The sequence below is a fragment of the Hipposideros armiger genome, unplaced genomic scaffold (genome assembly GCF_001890085.2).
Source record: "Hipposideros armiger isolate ML-2016 unplaced genomic scaffold, ASM189008v1 scaffold_678, whole genome shotgun sequence".
In the NCBI taxonomy this organism is placed as follows: Eukaryota; Metazoa; Chordata; class Mammalia; order Chiroptera; family Hipposideridae; genus Hipposideros; species Hipposideros armiger.
The window spans coordinates 768,096-788,856 of NW_017732028.1; the positions used below are offsets into that span (position 1 = coordinate 768,096).

Sequence of the window (20,761 nt, forward strand, 5' to 3'; positions counted from 1 at the left end):
CAGCAGTCAAGTGCTATGATATAGCTTTCTACATGTTTCTTGTGCTTGGAGTTTCTTGAACTTCTTGGATTTGTAGATTTATAATTTTATCAATTTGGAACAATTTTGATCATTATTTCTGCAAATTTATTTTTGTCTACCCATTTGTGTCCTCTTTGAGGACTCCAATTACATGAGTGGTAGCCTGTGTGAAATTGTCAAGTAATATATGCTCTGTTATTCATTGTTTTTCAGTACTTTTTTCCCTTTGGGTTTTAGTTTGGACATTTTCTATTGATGTGTTTTGAAATTATTAATCTTGTGTCCCCCCCACCCCCACAGTGGTTAATCTGTTGTTAAAGCCACTTACTAGATATTTTTTAACTCAGACATTTTAGTGTTCATTGTAAAAATCTGATTTGGCATTTTTTATATCTACTTAGCATGGTCAATCTTTTTTCTAGTTTATTGAACATACTTGTTATAATCATAATACTTGTCTTAATGTCATTGACTGCTAATTCTAACATCTCTGTCATTTTTCAGTTTATATTTTCAATTAATTTTTCTCCTCATTTCAGGTCATATTTTCCTGCTTCTTAACATACTTGCTAATTTTTTTATTAGATGTCAGGCATTGTGAATTTTGTCTGCAGATTGCTGTATATTTTTGTATAACTATCAATGTTCTTAAGTTTTGTTCTGGGAAGCAGTTAAATTACTTGGAAACAGTTTGAAACTTTTGGTTCTTGCTTTATTATTTGTGAGGCAGGATCAGATAGGTAAACATTTGCTGTAGGGCTATTTTTCCCCACTACTGAAGCAAAACTTTTCTGTGTGCTCTACTGATGTCCCATGAATTATAAGGGTAGTTGACTTGTTTTGGTTGTGGAGTACATTCTCCAGTAGTTTACAAAGAGGATAAATATTTAGGAATCTATGTATCTTTAAAAAGCTTTTTTTCTTATTCTTATATTATGTTGATAGTTTCTCTGGATATTAGTTCTAGTTTAAATTGGAAAAAAAGTTATTTTAGAACTTAAAAGCATTGTTCTATTGTTTTTGGCTTCTAGTGTTGCTGTTAAGAATTCCAAATTCATCTGATTTTTCATCCTTTGCATATGACCTGCTGCTTTCTTTCTGAAAACTTAGAGCATCTTCTCTTTGTTCTCACTTTTCTAAAATTTTATTATGCTGAATCTGGGGTGTCTATTTTTATGTATTTTTTCTGGGTATTTGGCATTTTCTGGGCATTTTCAATCTGAAACTCATGTCCTTTAGTTGCTTGAATTATTTTGCTAATCATTTTCTTGTATTTGTTTTCTTGGAAATCATACTATTTGGATGTTGGACCTTCTGATCTAATAATTGTATCTTTAAGAATATTTTCCATTCTTTTCTTTTTGCTCATTCTCAATGATATTTTAAAACTTTATCTTCCTAATTTTCTATGAGTTCTTTGTTTCTGCTATTATGTTTTCAACTTTCAAAACTTCGTTTTGCTTTCTATTTTTTTTATTATGTCCTATTATTTTTATTTGATGAAGGCAATGTCTTATCCTTTTCCACTGGTTGCTCTTTTCTCTTGGTTGATGTTTCATTCTCTGTATTCCAGATTAGAGACTGTCTTCCCATGTCTGGTAGTCTGTGGGTGTTTGTTCAAGTTTGAGAGTCAAATGGTTTAAGAAATTATCACAAGCTCTGAATACTTGGGGGTGGCTTTTGGACTATGACTTTCACTGTGAATGGTCAGCCTAAAACATTTACTGGGAAACCTCTGGTATCACCGTCATTAGTTCTTTCCTCTTGGGTGGTCAGGTTTTCTGGAGAAGGCTATTCCAAACTCCTGCTGGGAAGCTGTGGCCTGGTTGCCAGTGTTTTGGGAGCCACGGAGAAAGAGGGTGGTCAGTGTTTAGTATGTAAGATTCTCTAATCCCCTTGTTTTCTATGTGCTACTCTGTCCCTAACTGCACCTGGTGTTCCTTTATTCACAGACAGTCTGTTTTATTCTCTCCAAAAAAAATTCTCCAAACCAACTGAGGTGGAGAAGAGGAAATTGCTCAGTGCTGTATAATGAGAGTGGGATCGATTTAATTATTTATATTTTAAGAATTTACTATGTGCCAGGTACAGTATATGTACTTTACAAATCTTAGCTTATAAAGAGGGAAGAAGTATTAAAACCCCATTTTTCAGCTGCAGGACTAAAGCAAATTTTATGAAGTGGTGTAGCTAACTTGCCCAAGACTTCTTTTGGTTATTGAAGCACATATTTAATAGTATGGTAGTGAATTCTTAAGTGCTGATCAAGTAAGCTACCTGACTTCACAGTCAGTAAGTGACCAGCAGGGACTTGCAGCCAAGATGTAGGGTTCTTTAATGTGTTGTCTTGATGATATTCCCTTGGGATCTGACAGTTTCACCACTTTCAAATGATCCTCCTTTTCTTAGCCATCCCCATCATTCTACCTCACTTCCAGAGTGCTGCCAATTTATCAGCCATTTGAAGATTCTACAGTTTTCTTTGGATTGTTTCTTGGCTTTCTTCACTGTTGACTTATAACTGCCAAGGTGGTTACCACTCACCTGTCTGCTTTGCAGGCTCCCAAATTAGGTGGATGTTGTTTTCTCTCTTCTTCTCCTGGTCCTTTCAAGTTTATTCTCTTTAAATAAAATCTCTTTGTTGTAATTTTAGTGGGCTTGGGGCCAGAGGGTGCTTTAGGTACAGATGCTCTATCTGCCATCTGCAACCAGAGTTCTTGAGATGGAAATGTCCACCACCCAGGTGGGCACACAGATTTAAAAGTTACAATGTACTGTGCAGATTCACAGGTTATACAAAAATGACTGTGACCTTCAATTGGTGGATAGAACTTATTCCATATTCACGTGCTCTAGCATGTACATATTCTTAAGCCTTTGAGAAATTCACATGCATCTCTGTGATGTGGACATTTTGGGAACATGTGAATATTTCTTAAATAGAAAGTGACCTTATCCCACCCCATCCTCCTACCACTGAGCCACCTGATCATGTGGACATTGACCTTTACAGTTCCAGCTTCCTCCTTGGCAAAATCCTCTCTGCCTTTAGGGAGGAGTCGGGGCCAGGAAGCCAGTGCCCTTCTGCCACTGGCATGCTTGATTTCATGTCTGTGAGGTTAGGTGTGGCATGACTTCCTCCCTTTTAAAAATGGTTCCCCTCTTATGGAAATTTCCCATGTCTACCCTTTTGTTTCCTCATCACAGTCACAAGTCTTTGCCTGCTCCCAGCTTCTTTTCACCCTGTTGGTTTTAGTGGCCAGAGCCTTGGTAGGTTTGTGCCTGATTCAGCCTCAGTTACAGCCACTGATTGGCCGTCTGCTCTGTGGCACGTGCTCTGTTATGCATGCAGCACACAGAGATGAACGTCAGGTCCTTGGTGTTCCAGAGCTAGTGATCCAGCAGGGCAGGCTCACTGTCATACTCAGAAAAGTGTGCTTTGATAGCTGTAAAAATAAAATGTGCTGGGAAGGAGCACAGGGAAGGAGTGATGAATTTTGCCTGGGGGGATGAGGGAAAGTTTCACACTCACTGACACACACATCAGTTTTCAATGGAAAGCATGACTGTTTTAGGCTATGGAAATGGTATTGGTAAAGTGGGTGGTGATGAGGGGGGAAGGGGAGAAGGAGAGGGAAAACAGGCAGTAAAGCAGTATGAACCCGTGTTGTTATTTTTCTGCCTGTCAGGAGCATAGATAGAACATGGATGGGCATGGGGTTATGCAGATAGAGGCGAGAAGGTTGGCTGAGCAACGTCCAGTGAATTGGCTGAAGCCTTGCTCTAGAGTTCGATTGCCTGGTTTCCAAACCTGGATTTATCACTTATGGACTCTGTGATCTTAGAGAAGTTGCTTAGCCTTTCCTCAATTTCTTTATCTGTAAAATGGGAGTAATTACCCAAATTTAAGCAATTGATATATGTAAATAATTTTGCTTGTATATTGCATATAGAATAAGTCCTCAAATATTAGCCCCAATTCTATCTACCTGCCTATGTTTCCATCCGTCTGTACAACTATCTGCTTCTCTTTATGATCTCCCTTGTTCTATGCAGTATTCAGCAGAAAGCAAAAGATATTGAAGAGCTCTCAGAGAGAGTCTGATGAATTCAATTTTAGACATGAGTTCGCTATGCCAGTGGGACACCCAGAAGGAGATGTCAAACAGAGATTTCAAAATTTGGTTCTAAATGCTCAGTGGAGAGGTCAGAATTGGAGAAATGGGTTTGTGAGTCACAGGTAAAGTCAAGGGAGAGAATGAGATTAGAATCGGAGGAGGGGGAGGGGGAGAATGGGGAGGACTGAGCCATTATTTCCTGGAGGAACTCCTCCATTTTGAAGCAGGAAAAATAGGCAGGGAGGGTATACTAGTGCTCAGGCTGTCATAACCAAGTACCACAGACTGGGTGGCTTAAACAACAGACATGTTTTCCAGTTCTGGAGGCTGGAAGTCCAAGATCAATGTTTGGCAGGGTTGGGTTCTGGTGAGAACCCTGGCTTACAGATGAGTTCCTTCTTGCTGTGTCCTCACATGGCCTTTCTTCAGAGACAGAGTGTGCTGGAGTCTTTTCTTATCAGGACACTACTCCTATTGGGTCAGGGTCCCATCATATAACCTCATTTAACTTTAATTACCTCCATGAAGGCCTTATCTCTAATATAGTCAGATTAGGGACTAAAGCTTCAACATATGCATTCTGAGGGGGAAACAATTCAGTCCATAGTAGAAAGTGACTTGGAAAGATAGAAAAAGAAGGGAAGGAGAATGGAGGTGGGAGTGGAGGTGAGGAGGCCCACAGGGAAACAGGGAAGAGAGGAGCTCATGGGCAAGCAAGGCCAACAATTTTAAGTGATGCAGTAATAATGATAAAAAGGAAAAGTTACAATGTATTGTGCAGCTTCTGTGAGCAGAGCCCTTTTGGTGTTACCTCATAATTCCTCATGTCACCCTGTGCTGTCAGCCCCTTTCTAGAGTTCAGGAAATTAAGCTCATGGAAGTTGAGGAAGTAGAACTCCCCCACCTGGTAAGTAGAGAACGGTTTCAAACCTAGGTCTCTGATCCCAAGGTGAGTGAGTGCCCTTTTCTCAGTGCTCAGTTGCCTCCTGGGTGGGAGATTGATGGTGAGAAGAGGTCACTGTCTTGGAAGGCATTCGTGAGGGCTCAGTGCTGGTTTGGGGATGGGAAGGGAAGGCTTCAGCCTGCCTGTTGTGTGGGAGATGGGGGAGTGCAGAGAGAAGGTGTAGCCTGGCACATCTGAGACAGTGGTGAGGAATGCAGATGCTCTTGACATATCAGCTGGATACTCATGAAAAAGATCACTCTGTTGTCAAGCAGCTTTGGGAGGCCCAGCGGTCTGTGTTCCCTGGAATCAGAACTCATGTGCACCACTTCAGAGCTCTTCTACTTCCTCTTCTGCTTCATCCTTCTCTTGCCTCTTATCAAATTGTACACTTTGGACATGTGCAGTTTGGTATGTCAATTATACTTCAATAAAGGTTTTTCATCTTTTTTAATTTTATTGCAACTTCAGAGCAGACATCTCTGAACTCCATCTGTCCCCATATCTAAATTTCAGCTCTCTTTCCCCCTACCGTTTCCAGTGCATGAGGCCAGCACAGGCATTAGGTTTGTCTGGTTTCTCACTGCATCCTAACAGCATCTGGCTCTTAGAAAGGAGTAAATCCATGCTTGCTGGGTGATGAATGCAAAGGACTGGGCTTTGGTGTTAAGTGTGCCTGTGCCTACACTGCAGCTCTGACACCCATGCATGCACTTATGATCATTACTCCAAGCCTTTGTTTATTTACACATTAGGGCTAATCTGCCTCACAGAATCATTTGAGAATTAAATGGGAAAATGTTTGTGACCTGCTCAGCATAGTCTCTAATGCGCACAAGACCTCTTCCTGCTCCATTCTGCCTTAACCGGGGACTCAGAGGCTCTCTCATCAGGGATGTTAGTGCCAGGACCCTGTAGCCTCAAAGGAGACAAAGAACAATATTTTAGAAAGAAATACCAGAACTCTGGACTATAGTGTACTGTTTCCTCCCTTTCCTGAATGAAGTTATTAAGCTGAAAGTGTCTTATGGAAAAAGAGGGTGTTTCCTGCACAATGTATAGCAGGTGGAGGGGGAAACCCCCAGTGCCAACACTTTCTTAGAGAAACTCTCCAGGAGTCAGTGTTAACCTTTGGGAGTCAGTGAACCCCACATTAATCTCTGAGGGTCACTGTCCTGACCTTCTAGGACCAGTGTTCCCTGGAGAAGGAGAAGTTTGGGTTCATGAGTGGCCTCCAGCCCCAGTTGACCCCAACTCTGTGGGAGGGTTCTGTCTTGGTTTAGAGTCCTGAAGGTGCGCCAGATCTTGGGGAACAGCTAGAGTGACTATGGGAGGACAAGAAGGAGTCCTGAGTCAGCCACCTGGGAGGGACTGGCAAGGCGGGCATGAGGATTTGGAAGGAATACTACTGAACACCATTGGAGGGCCAGATGCTCAATAGACACTTCCAAGTTCCAGCTCCCTCTCTCCAGGACAACTAGAAGCACTGGAATCTTCGCCTCTAAGTCAGCGACTTTTGTCCAGAGATTTCTCCTCTTTTCTCCTGGTGAGACCTTTGTATCTTATGACATTCAACCCAAATGTGTTAGCACTTTTATTCCTCCCCTATATCCAAGATCAGTAGAGAGATAAATTCTCCAAAATATATGGGTACTATATACTGACTAGGGAAAATGTATTAATAAAGTAATTTTGAGACAAGAAAGCATGTCTCAGTATTCTGGGACCCAGGTAATTACTGGCCACTCTGTTTAATAGAAAACAAACAAACAAAAAAACCCAAATAGACAGAAAAACAAACAAACAAACAAAACCAAACATGGTGGTGGAAACCAGTAAGTCCTGAATTACCCTGTGAATTCTGCTGTTAAGTAAGCAGACAAGGAAGGGTTTCTTGGGGGCTTTCTGTTTGAGAAAGGGCTCAAAAAAATGTACCATTGAGAGTTATGATTTGGATAAGAAATAACAAGAAACATAATAGATTGAGAGTTTAATATGTTTATCACTGAAGAAAAGGTATTCAAGTATCCTGAGAAATAGGTACAAATGTATTCATCAGCAAAAAAGAGCCACTTTAAAACTGAATGATAAGAAGAGAGTGTACCTAGCCCTTGAAGGCCATCAGACCCAGGCCTGTCTGAACATAGTAGATTCCACGGGCTGTGATTTTCCATTCTTCCTTTGTTTGGTAATAGTGCCTCTATTTTCCTTAGGAGAACTATCTCTCCTCCACTCTCAGCCCATGGGTGTGGGTGAGACTGTGTCTAAGGGGGAACACATGATAGGAACCCAACCAGCAGGGTATTCTTTCTTCTTAGCTATAGTGATTATTGGTTCTGGAATAGGCAGGAGATCCTAGCTGGTTCAGAGTCTTGATCCCAGGGTGTTTATTAGAACTACTGAGAAAGAAAGTTTGTTTCTGCTTGGGTGGCATCCTGTTACCAGCTAGTGGGGGTTTCTTGAGAGTGGGTGTCACACAGGAGGAGGCAAAGCTAAGAAAGCTGAGACATGGAAAGTAGTGTGTGTGTGTGTGTGTGTGTGTGTGTGTGTGTGTGTGTGTGTGGAGAGAGAAGAGGACAAGAGAGAGAGGAGAGGAGCCAAAGGAGAGAGGAAGAAGGGAAGGCTGGGGAAGGGAGGTGGAAGAAGAGAGAAAAGGAGGACAAGAGATCTTTTCCTAATGCCAGTGTTTAAATTTTTGGAATTAGGTGTCCTTTAAGCCAGAAATACCCTTGAATATTTTCGTAAGATTAGGCAATCTATCCATCTTTTTCTAAATTGTATTGAAATGTCACATATATCCAAAGATGCATGCATAAGAAGTGTATAATTTAATGAATTTTCACAAACTCAACATGCATGTTACCAGCACTAAGGTAAAAGAAAAAACGGAAACTTGCTAAAACCCAAGAAATCCTCTTGTTCTCTGTTCTAGTCACTGCTCCCAGAGTTGGATGCCCAACATTATGCCTTATGTTGCCCATCATTGTACTTGATATGAATAGAATTTCTGAATATGTATGTCTGATTTTTGTGGTTTAACGTTACATGGGTGAGAGTGATCCAAGTTCTTCCCTTTAGTTGCAGATGGCTCATTTTCACTGCTGTGTAGTATTGCATGTATATATTCTGCTATTGATGGCCCGTTGAGTAGTTCTGCTATCAACGTTCTAGTACATACCCTTTAGTGAATATATATAGACTAGAATGTTGACAGGAGTCCCATATATACTTATGAACTTTATGTACCCACCCCTCACACACACATTGCTATTGGCACTACACCTAGAGTTGGAATAGCTATGCCATTGTGTGTGCACATGTCCAGCTGTGACACTGTTTTCTTAAGTGTTTGTCCTAACTCACCAGTAGTGTATAAGAGTTCTGATTGCTTCATAGCCACAATAACCCTTGGAAAAGTCTATATTTTCATTTATCCATTCTCATGAATTGTCATAGTATGCTGTGTATGCTTGTGTTTTTCTTTCCTTTTGAAAAACTGGTGTAAGTAAAATGCACAGATCTGAAGGGTACAGTGGATGAGCTCTAGCATATGCATGCTGCCATGGACCACACAGCTATTAAGACATATAATACTTAGATCATCCTGGAAAGTTCCTTCTTGTCCCTTCTAAGTCAATCCCTGCCCTCTAACCCAGAGGCAAGCATCTCTCTGATTTCTTTCACAATAGAATAGTTTTGCCTCTTCTGAAACTTCAAAGTAACAAAATTATGGAATATGTACTCTTTTGAGTCCCGACTGTTTTGGTCAGCATAATGTTTTGGAGATGCATCCATGTTGTTGCATATAACAATAGTGTGTTCCTTTTCATGGTATGCATAAGCCCACCTTCATTATCCATTCTAATTTTGATGCTTTCCAGTACTTAGCTATTATTAATAAAGCTGTTATTAAATACATTCTTGTATAAGTCTGTCTGTGAACATATGTTTTCATTTTTCTTGAATAAATATAACTAGCAATAGAATAGTTGGGTCATAGAGTAGGTGTATGTTTAACTTGAAAAGAAATTGCCAAGCTGGTTTATGAGTTGGCGCTACCATTTTACATTCCCTCCAGCAATGAATGAGAATTCTGGTTGTTCCACATCCTTGGCAACATTCAGTGTTGTCATTAAAAAGAAAAAAAAATTAACCATTTAAATGGGTGGAATAATATCTCATTGTGGTTTTTATTTGCATCTTCTTTAATGAGTAATGATGTTGAGAACTTGTTTGTAGTTCTTATTGGCCATTTACATATATCCCATCATGAAGCATACAAGATTTTTGCACATTTTAGTGTTGTTTTTTCTTTTATTGCTATATATATATTTATTATATATATATATATATATATATAATTTTACTAATATATATTTATTTTATTTTATATAAAATAAAATGGATATATACAAGGTACATAAAATAAAACAAATATATATTTATAAACATAACATACATAATATATAAATATATACATATACACACATATACTATCTATAAAATATTTATTAGGCATATGTCTTGCAATATTTTCTCCCAGCCTGTTGGTTTCCCATTCACTTTCTTTGCAGTATTTTTTTTTTGAGCAGAAGCTTTAAATTTTGGCATAGTCTAATTTATTAATTTTTCCTTATGTGCTTGTTGCTTCCCAGGTCCTGTCTAAGACATATTTGCCTTTTCTCAAGTTGCAGAAACATTCTCTTATGCTTTTTTCCCCCAGAAGCTTTATGGTTTTAGATGGTAAGTTTAGGCTTTTGATATATTTCAAAATAATTGTTGTGTATGATGTGAGGTAGAAAGTAAGGTTTATTTTGTTCTAAGTGAATATCAACATTTGTTGAAAAGATTTTTCTTCTTTCTTTCTGGTGCTTTTTCAAAATCTAATTGAGACTATAAGTATGGTTCTACTTCTGAACTCTATTCTGTTCTGTTAATGTATTTGCCTATTATTACTTCTATATCACACTCTTATTTTACAGCATTGTAATAAGTCTATATTATAGGTTATTCAGTGTTCTAAGTCTTCCAGCTTTATTCATCTTCTTCACAGTTTTTTTTTATATTCTTGGCTATGAGGAACAGAGATGTGATGCTCAGATCCGCTTAAAGATTCACTGTCTAGTTGTGAGGACTGTGATTAGTGTACAGCCTGCAGCTGTTAGCTCCTTCAGCATCCACTTTGGCTTCTGAACTGAAGTCACACTTTACTCAGGGCAGCCCCAGCTAATGATTGAAGAAGGCAGTAGTAGCTGAGGTCATGTTTTTCATGGGTTAGCTTTCAGCCAACGACTGAGCAAAGCAGTTGTACCAAGGCCTAGAAATTTCTGCCCAATGTAGCAATTCTCCAATGCACGATCTTTGCTTAAGAGTTCCCTGTTGAGTTGGCCAAAAATTTCTCATATTGGCATTGCCATCTGTCTGTTCCCGTAGCCCATTCTGCTTATTCTCTTTGCTTTTTCCATAAGTGCTACTCCCCAACACATCTTTTGAACGTCTATGTCCAACTTATGTCTGCTTCCCAGAGAGCTCTGACTGGCCCTGTGGTTCTAAGAGAACAACCAGTAAGGTAGAATTTTATGACTGGATCACTGCCCACCTGACAATGACACTCCATCCCAGGTGGTCAATGGAGTATGGACAAGCTCTGGCACAAAGTGGTGGCCCAATTGTCAAAAGCTCAATGTAGTAACTTGGGAAAATACCTCAGAGTAGGAGAATGCATTGATCAGTATGATGATCCTTGTGTTTGGAATACATAGAAGATGATAACTATTAGGATAATTGAATTGAGTGGTTATTTCTAAGTTTCATTGACACCCTATAAATAAATAATGAAAGGTTGAGAGCAATTAACTAGCAATTGAATGTTGAGTCAGACAATCTCTTTGGTTGCTAATGGAAAAGTCCTATCTCATGCAGTCAAAAAAAGAAAATTCTGAATATCAACCCAAGATCTAATAGAGTGGTTATATTAAAGATGGTTGAATGCTCAATCAAGGCAGATCTTTCATGCTAAAGTCAAGTTCCTAACTGGGAAAACCTAGGACTCTGACACATAGTGTGGGGATAATCTAGATGGATTCTTCTAACGAGTTTGCTTCCCAGATTTTATAGATCTTCTGAGCTTGTAGAAGTGCCCTGGCACTCTATTAAGTGCTACAACCTGCAGGAGATGACCTACTCCCTCTCCAGCTGCCAGGGTTATAGCCAGCATTGAAATGCACCATAATCCAGCAGGGGATGTACTGAACCTCAGAAAGAAGGAAAGCATCTATACCTAAGCCACATCATTGACCTAGCCACAGGATGGGGGAGTCCTGTGAGACTGAGTTCTGAATGTGCTCAGTCAAAGGGGTCAGATTGTAAGATTGGATAAGAGATATGGAGTTCAATATGCTGGAAGGGATGTAAGGGTTGGTAAATTGGCTGTTGAGGTGATGGAAAAGCAATGTCCTACACTGAGTGAAGTTGAAATGCCTGAATTTCTATGGCAGATGGTACAGGAAGGGATTAAAAGGATCAGTGAGTGGGAATTCTATAATGGATATATTATCTGAGGCTAAAAGACCACCAGAGGATTATGTTCTATCAGAAGGCTTTGGGGACACATATTCGCTAAAGTCACCAGGAATGCACTCACTAAGCAGTTTAGGTATAGCTCTCTTCTTCAGGCTGAGGCTAATAGTTGAAGAGGCTGTCACAGATTTCAGTTCACTAATAGCCATGGGGATAATAGCCTGTCCCCTCCCCTTCCCACAAACCATAGAGGCCAGGTGGTCTTGTTAACTATCAGAAGTGGGTCTGTGAGAGTGGGGTGGGGGAGCTGCAATTAACATATGGTTGACAAGATTAGAGGGGCAGCTAAGAGGACTTGGCTGGTAAAAAGATGTGGATATGGTTAATAGAATACGCATCTCTAGGGCTAAAATACTTGAGCAGCCATAATAGTTGCTACTTAACCTCTATTATCTGAAGGAAACAAGAATGGAGAAACAGGAGGCTGAGAGTTGTCACTGAAATGAAATAAAAAGCTTCAATCTTTTCTCAGTTTCTTGATCTGTGTCAAATTTTAGGCTTGGGATCTCTTTATTGAAGAGGTTGTCAGACTACCAGGGGAAGGACAGTGCAACACTATAAGTAGGCATTTTAATCAATTGTATATCTTTCCCAATAGGTCTATGGCCATTTTCTCAAGTGACTATATACCTAGGAAAGGAAAATACCCAAGCATTTTGGGAGATTTTGAGAAAGGGTCTGAGTTGATATTGATACTTCAAGACCCCAAACCTCATCATAGCCCCCTTAGAATAGGAGCATCAACCATTTAAAAGGCACTAAGCCACCAATTAGACAAAATTACTTGGGCAACCAATGTTAGTTTTGCTTGTGGCACCAGAGTGCTTGCACAATGGACACAAATGAAATGGCCACAGTGGCAGAAAGGTGGAGGCAATATAAGGTCCCAATATCATGGAATAAGACTCAACATGGCCAATCTAGCTAGTGCCTTCTCTGAATGTCAAACCAGCCAGCAATGGAGACCTATGGCCTGCACCTGGGGTAGCACTATCCCTTGAGGAGATAAATTACTTGGTGGCAAGTTGACTATATTAGTCACTTCTATTCTAGAAGGTCCAGAATTTTATTCTTCCAGGACAGGATACCTATTCTAGCTATGCGTTTACATTTCCCACCATGGACTTTAGCCAGAACCATTATCCATGGAATCCCATGCATGCACCATAGCATCTTACCAGGAAATCAACCTTATAGTGAAGGAGGTACAGGACTGAACCCATGACCATGGAATTAACCAGTTGTATTACATACCTCACCACCCAGAAGCTGCCAGCCCAATAGACTTTTGGCATGGTCTGCTGAAGGAACAGCTGAAGCACCCGTTTGAGACAATATTCTGCACAAATGGTGCACCATCATTTAGAAAGTGACACATGCATTGAAGCAGAGACTTTATGTGATTCTGTATCCTTAATAGGAACAATATAAATGGGAAACAAGAGGGTAAAAACAGACATGGCCCAACTTGACTTCATTGCCAGTGACCCACAGGAGGAATAATCTGTGCTTTTGACATACAACTCTGAGATCTGCAGTGTTAGAGGGCTTGGTCCCCAGAAGGGGTACATGTTCATCAGCAAGGGTCCAGATGAACTAAAAGCTAAGGAAGTCTTTCAGGACCCTCTAGGTTCCTTAAGTCCAAAAAAGGAAGTCATCATCTCATAATTGACCCTTATGAGCAAGAAGAGTTAAAGCTTCTGTTATTCAATGGAGGTGTCACCTGAAGACAAAAATAATTTAGAATGGATATTAGACACGGGAGCTGATGAGTATCAATTACAATCCCAAGACCAGCTCTGGCATTGGTTTCTTTGTAGTTTATCCCACCATCCTCCCTTAGGAAGAGAGGTTCACCAGAGCCCTAGAGGAAGTGCTCTCTGAACATGTATGGAAAAGTCAATCTGCTGGCACGAGGGGTAGACAGTGGTAAATATAGAGGTGTGCCACTTAGAGTTCCTGTAAAAACAACAACAGAAAAAAACAAAAACAAAAATGAGAGAGAGAGGGAGAGAGAGAGAGAGAGAGAGAGAGAGAGAGAGACAGAGACAGAGACACAGAGACAAAGACACAGAGAGAGAGTGAGAGTGAGCTTGCTGTTTAGCTCAGAGGAATGTGGTTTCCTTCAAAATTTGCTTGAGCATATTTTAATTTTATTTTTTTACTTTAAGATATTTATTAAAATATAGCTAACATACAAAATTATATTAGTTTCAGGTATACACCATAGTAATTCAACATTTACATACCTAAAGAAGTGATCACCATAAGTCCAGCAGCCACCTGACACCGTACCACACTATCACGATATTATTGACTATATTCCCTATGCTGTACATTACATCCCCATGACTTATTTGTTTTATACCTGGAAATATGAACCTCTTATTCCCCTTCACATTTTCCCCCTTTTTAAAATTTTCAGTTACAATTGACATTCAATATTATATTAATTTCAAGTGTATAGCATAGTGGTTAGACTTGTATAATTTAAGAAATGATCCCCCTGACTAGTCTAGTATTCACATGGCACTATACATGGTTATTACCATATTATTGACTTTATTCCCTATGCTTACTTTACATCCCCATGACTATGTTGTAACTACTGATTTGTACTTCTTAATTCCTTTATCTTTTTTACCCAGTCCCCCAACCTCCCTCCCATCTATCACCCCAACATATCTAGTACTAATATGACACCATACATAGTTATTACAATATTATTGACTATATTCCTTATGCGATACCCTACATCCCCATGATTACTGTGTAAAAACCAATTTGTACTTTTTAATCCCTACCCCCTTTTCACTCACCCCTTACCCCCATGCATCTGGCAACCATCAATATATTCTCTGCATCTATGAGTTTGTTTCTGTTTTGTTTGTTTATTTTGTTCTTTAGATTCCACATATAAGTGAAATCTCCTTGCATCTGTCTTTGTCTTACACTCCATTCAGCACAGTACCATCCAGGTCCATCAATGCTGCTGCAGATGGCAAGAACCTATTCCCTTCCCTGGCTGAGCAATATTTCATAGTATATATGTACCATCTCCTCTTTATCAATTTTTCCATCAACAGACACCCAGGCTGCCTCCACATCTGGGCTATTGTAAACAATGCTGCAATGAACATATGGATGCACACATCCCCTTGAAGTAGTGTTTTGGGTTTCTTCAGATAAATACCCTGAAGTGGGATTACTGGGTTCTCCTTTGTCTCTTGTTATAGTCTTTGTTTTAAAGTCTATTTTGTCTAGTATAAGTATTGCTACTCCAGCTTTTTTTGTTTTTTAGTTTCCATTTTAATTAATTACCTTTTCTTTCTCTACTTTCCATCTGTATGTCTTTCAGTCTGAATTGATTCTCTTATAGGCAGCATATGTAAGGGTTTTGTTTTCTTATCCATTCAGCCTTCCTATGACTTTTTCTTATCCATTCTGTCTTCCTATGGCTGTTCCTATGTAGAGGCAGTGAACAGCCATGGATCACTTTGTAGCTCTTAACAAGTACTCCACAGCCAATTACAGGCAGTGGGTGACCTATACATTCATAGTAGCCCCTTCCAAGAGACCTCAGAAACAACATTCTTGGAGGTTGGCTTAAGACCACAGCAGAGCACCATACAGAGCACCATCTCAACATGCACCAGAATCCCACTGAGTGGGATAAGCCTCCCACACAGTAGCTCATAAGCTGTGGACATGAAAAAGCCCCACAGCCAATCAGTCTGTGGGTAAATTCCACCCACTGATGTGCCAGTAACAATCAAGTCTGAACTATAACAGGAGGGCACACACAACCCACACAAAGGACACTGCTGGGGCACCCAGCTCAGACCAGGGAGACTGTGCCACTGGGCCCTACAGGGCACCTACTATATAAGGCCACCTGGCCAAGGCTGGGGGACATAGTAGATCTACCTAATACATACAAACAAACAGAGATGCAGACAAATGAGGAAACAAAGATATAAGTCCCAAATGAAAGAACAGGAGAAAACTCCAGAAAATGAACAAAACGAAATGGAGGTAAGTGGCCTACCAGATACAAAGTTCAAAACAATGGTTATAAGGATGCTCAAGGAACTCAGAGAGAACTTCAACGAAGAGATAGCAAGCATTGAAAAAAGACATAGAAACCATAAAAAAGAACCAGTCAGAAGTGAAAACTACAATAACTAAAATGAAGAATGATATTAGGGTAATTCTGGTCACATTAGTTTTTCATTCTCTTCCATTTTCTAGAAGTATTTATGTAGTATTGGTATTATTTCTTCCTTAAAATATTTATAGAATTTAATAGTGGATTATAATTATGGATTTAATTTCTTCAGGAGATACACAGATATTTTTATCTATTTCTTTTTAAGTGGGCTTTAGTATTTAAAGTCTTTTAATTATTTTTTTCCATTTCATTAAGTTATTGAATTTATTGGCATAAAATTGTTTATATTTTCTTACTCTTTTATAATTTGTGTAAGATCTGTAGTGATGTCCCCCCTCTTTTATTCCTGACACTGATAATTTCTATTTTATTATTTTAATTTCTTGAGGAGTCTTGCTAAAAGTTTATCAATTTTATTCAACTTTTTAAAGAGCCAGTTTTGGTTTCAATAATTTTCTGTTTTTAATTTTATTGGTTTCAGATTTTATCTTTATTATTATATTTTTTGTTCTGCATGCTTTGGGCTTATTTTGCTCTTTTTCCTCTCATTAATTAAAATCAAAGTGTATTGATTTGAGAACTTTGCTCTTGTATCAGTCTGGGTTCAATCAGGAGATAGAATCCATATAAGGGGTTAAACAGGGAACATTTAATATGAAATTATTAGTCTACAATAGAAAAGTGACTATAAGATATAAAGAAATTCTATATGATACACTGGGGCTGAGGGACAGTACCTAAGTGGTACATAAATGAGTCAAGATGGTCCCATGTGGTTTACTTCTTCTCAGTGGGCCTATTAGCTCAAGAGCCCACTAGTAACTTACTCAACATTTTACACACCCAATTGCTTTAAATTTAATCCATAAAAGCACATTCTTAGTTATTTAGAGACAACATGCTTTGCTTATCCCACAAACTGCACCCAACATATGCTAGCTATCGATATGAAAATACCTGAGGCTGCAAAAGTCTCCAAGCTGTCCTTTGCAGCTCTCTGACCCGGAGACTACCTATCTTGCTGCTGAGTGACATCACCTGGACACATAAGTCACCCCTCTGCTTTCCCTCTCCCCTGGGAGCTCCCTTGCTCTCTTTCCCTTTCATGGAAGGAGAGGCTTCCCCTTGCATGAAACCTGTCAAACTGCACAAATGAGGCTCACTGTATGCTACTGCCACATCAAACTCACTACACCAAGGGAGGACAAACTTGGAAGGGACTCAGACCTCATTGGAGAAGTTGTAGTTCATCTCAGTGGAAAGAAAAACGTTTCCAGGCTTAGTCAGGCAAGAAATGGTCTGCAATTCACAGGGAAAGCAGAGGGCAAGCCTCAGGAATGCAGGTGGTTTGCAGGCAATCAGCAACCAGTAGGTGTGAAGTGTGGGTAGGAACTTTCCAGAGCAAAGGTGAGCTATGTCAGGCCTGCATAGAGGGCTGGCTCAGTGGTAATCTCCTGGGGTACAGGTAGGCCACAGGGGGCTGGTGGGTGGCCTTTGGACAGGAAGCCTTTAGGTGCTGTTTGGGTGAGATGCCTTCAGGCATTGATACAGGCAGGAGGCACCTGCTGCTGGTAGGCCTTCAGGTGTGAGTGCAGTTAGGAAACCTACATGGCACCAGTTCCTGTGTCAAGAGGACAGTGGAAATATAATAGCCAGACTGAGGCTGCAAGTTCACCAAGAGTGATCACATATCCTGAACCTTTGGCTACAATAGAGTTCCACTTGATATACCCACACTCACAACTCTTGACCCACTCTCTTCCCCTCTCCTGTGTTGCAGCTGGAAACCCCAGGAAAGCCCAGTCCTCTTGCAAGGTCCCTCCAGTGCCCTCTACTAAGCAAGCTTAACGTAATGTTCACTTTAAAGGAAAAATGCTTGAATGAATTTTTTTTAATTGTCAAAGAACATACATTAAAAGGTAAATTTGGAGATGAGATGCAATCAGTTGATAACTACCACACCTCTTTTCTAGTATAAGTATTGAATACTAAAATTTATCTATAAGTACTGCATCCCATAAATTTTAATATGATGTGTTTTCATTTTTATTCAAGTCATAATAGCTCCAAATTTCTCTTATGACTTTGACTCATGGTTTATTTGAAAATGTGATTTTTGTTTAAATTTCTCAATATTTGGATATTTTCCAGTTGTATTTCTGTTATTGATTTATATTGTAATCCTGTTGTTATATAGAACATATTTGTATAATATTAATTATTTTAGACTTGTTGAAGTATATTTTATGGCCTGTCATGGCAAGTGCTTTATGTGTGCTTGGAAAAAAAAAAGTGTATCCTGCAGTTTCGGTGGAAGTGTTTTCCAAATTAGGTCAAGTCAGTTGATAATGTTTTTAGGCCGTCTGTATCTTTGGATTTTCAGTCTATTTGTTTTATCAATTACTAAGAGAAGTTTAATGCCTCCAACTAAAATTTTGGACATTTACTTTAGCTTTTTAGTCCTATCAGCTCTTGCTTTATTTATTGTGATGCTCTGTTTTTAGCTGCATACACATTTAGGGTTGTTATGTCTTTGTGAATTGATCATTATGTAGTGTTCCTATTTATTCCTGGTAATATTTATTTTTCTGAAGTCTTCTTTATTTGATATTAATGTAGCTTGTCTAAGTTTCTTTTGATTAGTATCTTCATGTGAGCATAGATCAGTTAATATCAGAAATTGAACGGTGTTTGGGTTTCATTATTGCTCTGGTTACCTTCAGTGTTCCACTGTCTTCAAACTTCTCTAATGTATCTTGTGCAGAGAGTAGGGACTAGGGTGCGGGAGCATTTTTGCCATTGTTCTTGCTTTGTTTTCAGCTTTAGGGCTTCCCTGTGCATCTGTACACAGAGGCGATCTCTCTATGTTCTCTATCCTACCCTTTTAATAAACTCCCACTGCTTTTTACTCTTGTTGCTTGCCCGATATAATAAATGTGCTGTTAATTTCTAAGTATTTGGAAATTTCCCCATTATCTCCTTGTTAATGATTTCTACTTCAATTATGTTATGGTTAGAAAATACACATGTGATTTTATTTCTTTTGAATTTGTTAATATTTTTTTATTATCTAGGATGTAGTCTATTTTGGAGAATGTTTATTGTGAAGTTGTGAAAAGCATGTGTATTCTACTGTTGTTGAATGAATATAGTAAAGTTGCAGGGTACAAAATCAATATACGAAAGTCTGTTGTGTTTCCACATACTAATAATGAGCTATCAGAAAGAGAAATTTAGAGAACAATACTGTTTACAATCATAACAAAAGAATAAAATGCCTAGGAATAAATTTAATCATGGATGTGAAATGCCTGTACACTGAAAACTATAAGACATTGTTGAAAGAAATTGAAGAAGACACAAAGAAATGGAAAGATGTTCTGTGTTCATGGACTGGAAGAATTAGCATTGCTAAAATGTCCGTATTACCTAAAGCAATTTATAGATTCAATGCAATTCCTATCAAAATGCCAATGGCATTTTTCACAGAAATAGAATCAGAAAATTCTGAAATTTGTATGGAACCACAAAATACCCTGAATAGCAAAAGCAATCATGAAAAAAAAAAGAAAGAAAGAAAACAAAGAACAAAGCCTGTGGTATCACACACTCCTTGATTTCAAACTATACTACAAACCTTTAGTAACCAAAACATTATGGTTAGCTGAAAAAGAAGACACAAAGATCATTAGAACAGAATTGGGAGCCCAGAAATAAACACACACATATATGGACAACTAATTTATGGCAAAGGAGCCAAGAACATATAATGAAGAAAAGAAGTCTCTTCAATAAATTGTGTTGTTTATGCAACAGAATAAAACTGGAACACTATCTTTCACCATACACAAAAATTAACTCAAAATGAATTAAATACTTGAATGTTAAGACATGAAACCATAAATACATGGAAGAAAACACAGGCAGTAATCTGCTTTACATTGTTATTAGTAATATCTTTGTGGATTTGATTCCAAAAGCAAGGAAAACAAAAGCAAAAATAAACAAATGGGACTACATCAAAATAAAAAGCTTCTGCAGAGCAAAGGAAACCTCAGCAAAATAAAAAGGCAAGCTACTGAATGGGAAAGATATTTAGCAGTCATGTATCCAATAAGGGTTTAATATCCACAATATATAAAGAACTCACAAACTCAACAACAATGACAACAAAAAACAAACAACCCAATTAAAAAATGGGCAGAGGACTTGAATAGACATTTCTTCAAAGAGGACATACAAGTGGCCAATTAACATATGAAAAGATGCTCAACATCACTAATTATCAGAGGAATGCAAATAAAAACCACAATGAGATATCACCTCACACCTGTTAGAATGACTATCATCAAAATGACAAGAAATACAAGTGTTGGAGAAGATGCAGAGAAAAACAAACTCTTGTACATTGTTGGTGGGAAGGTAAATTGGTACAGCCACTAGGCAAAAGAATATGGAGATTCCTATTAAAATTAAGAATAGTACTATTATGGGCTGGCTGAGTGGCACATTGGTTAAGAGCTGGCTTGGGATGCCAACTCTGAGCAACAGGGCCCTGGTTTGGATCCCACATGAGGGCCAGTGATGCTGCCCTCTACAGCTAAGATGGTGAACAACAGCTCGACCCGGAGCTGGGCTGCCGTGAGTCGCCGGCGATGGCATAGGTTGCAGTGGGATGCCGTAAAGCTACTGTGTGTGGCTGGCAGCCAGCACGAGCAGCCGGCAGCTGCCGGTGTGAGCTGCCAAGAGCCGCCGTGAGCAGCCGTCCAGAGGCTGGCAACTGATCTGCCTCACCTGGGAAGAGCACAATGATAATACCAACATGGACCAGTGAAGCTGCGTCCTCCAAAACTAGACCGAAGAACAAAAGGACAGCAACTTGTCTGTTCCCTTTCCCCGATTTCCCAATGCTGTTCCCCGACCCCAACT

The 20,761-nt window shown here is 39.2% G+C and overlaps 1 pseudogene; it reads right to left on the reverse strand.

Annotated features, from left to right (window-relative positions):
* Positions 1–20,761, reverse strand: part of LOC109372931 (proliferating cell nuclear antigen pseudogene) — a 58,483-nt pseudogene that overhangs the window by 31,797 nt on the left and 5,925 nt on the right.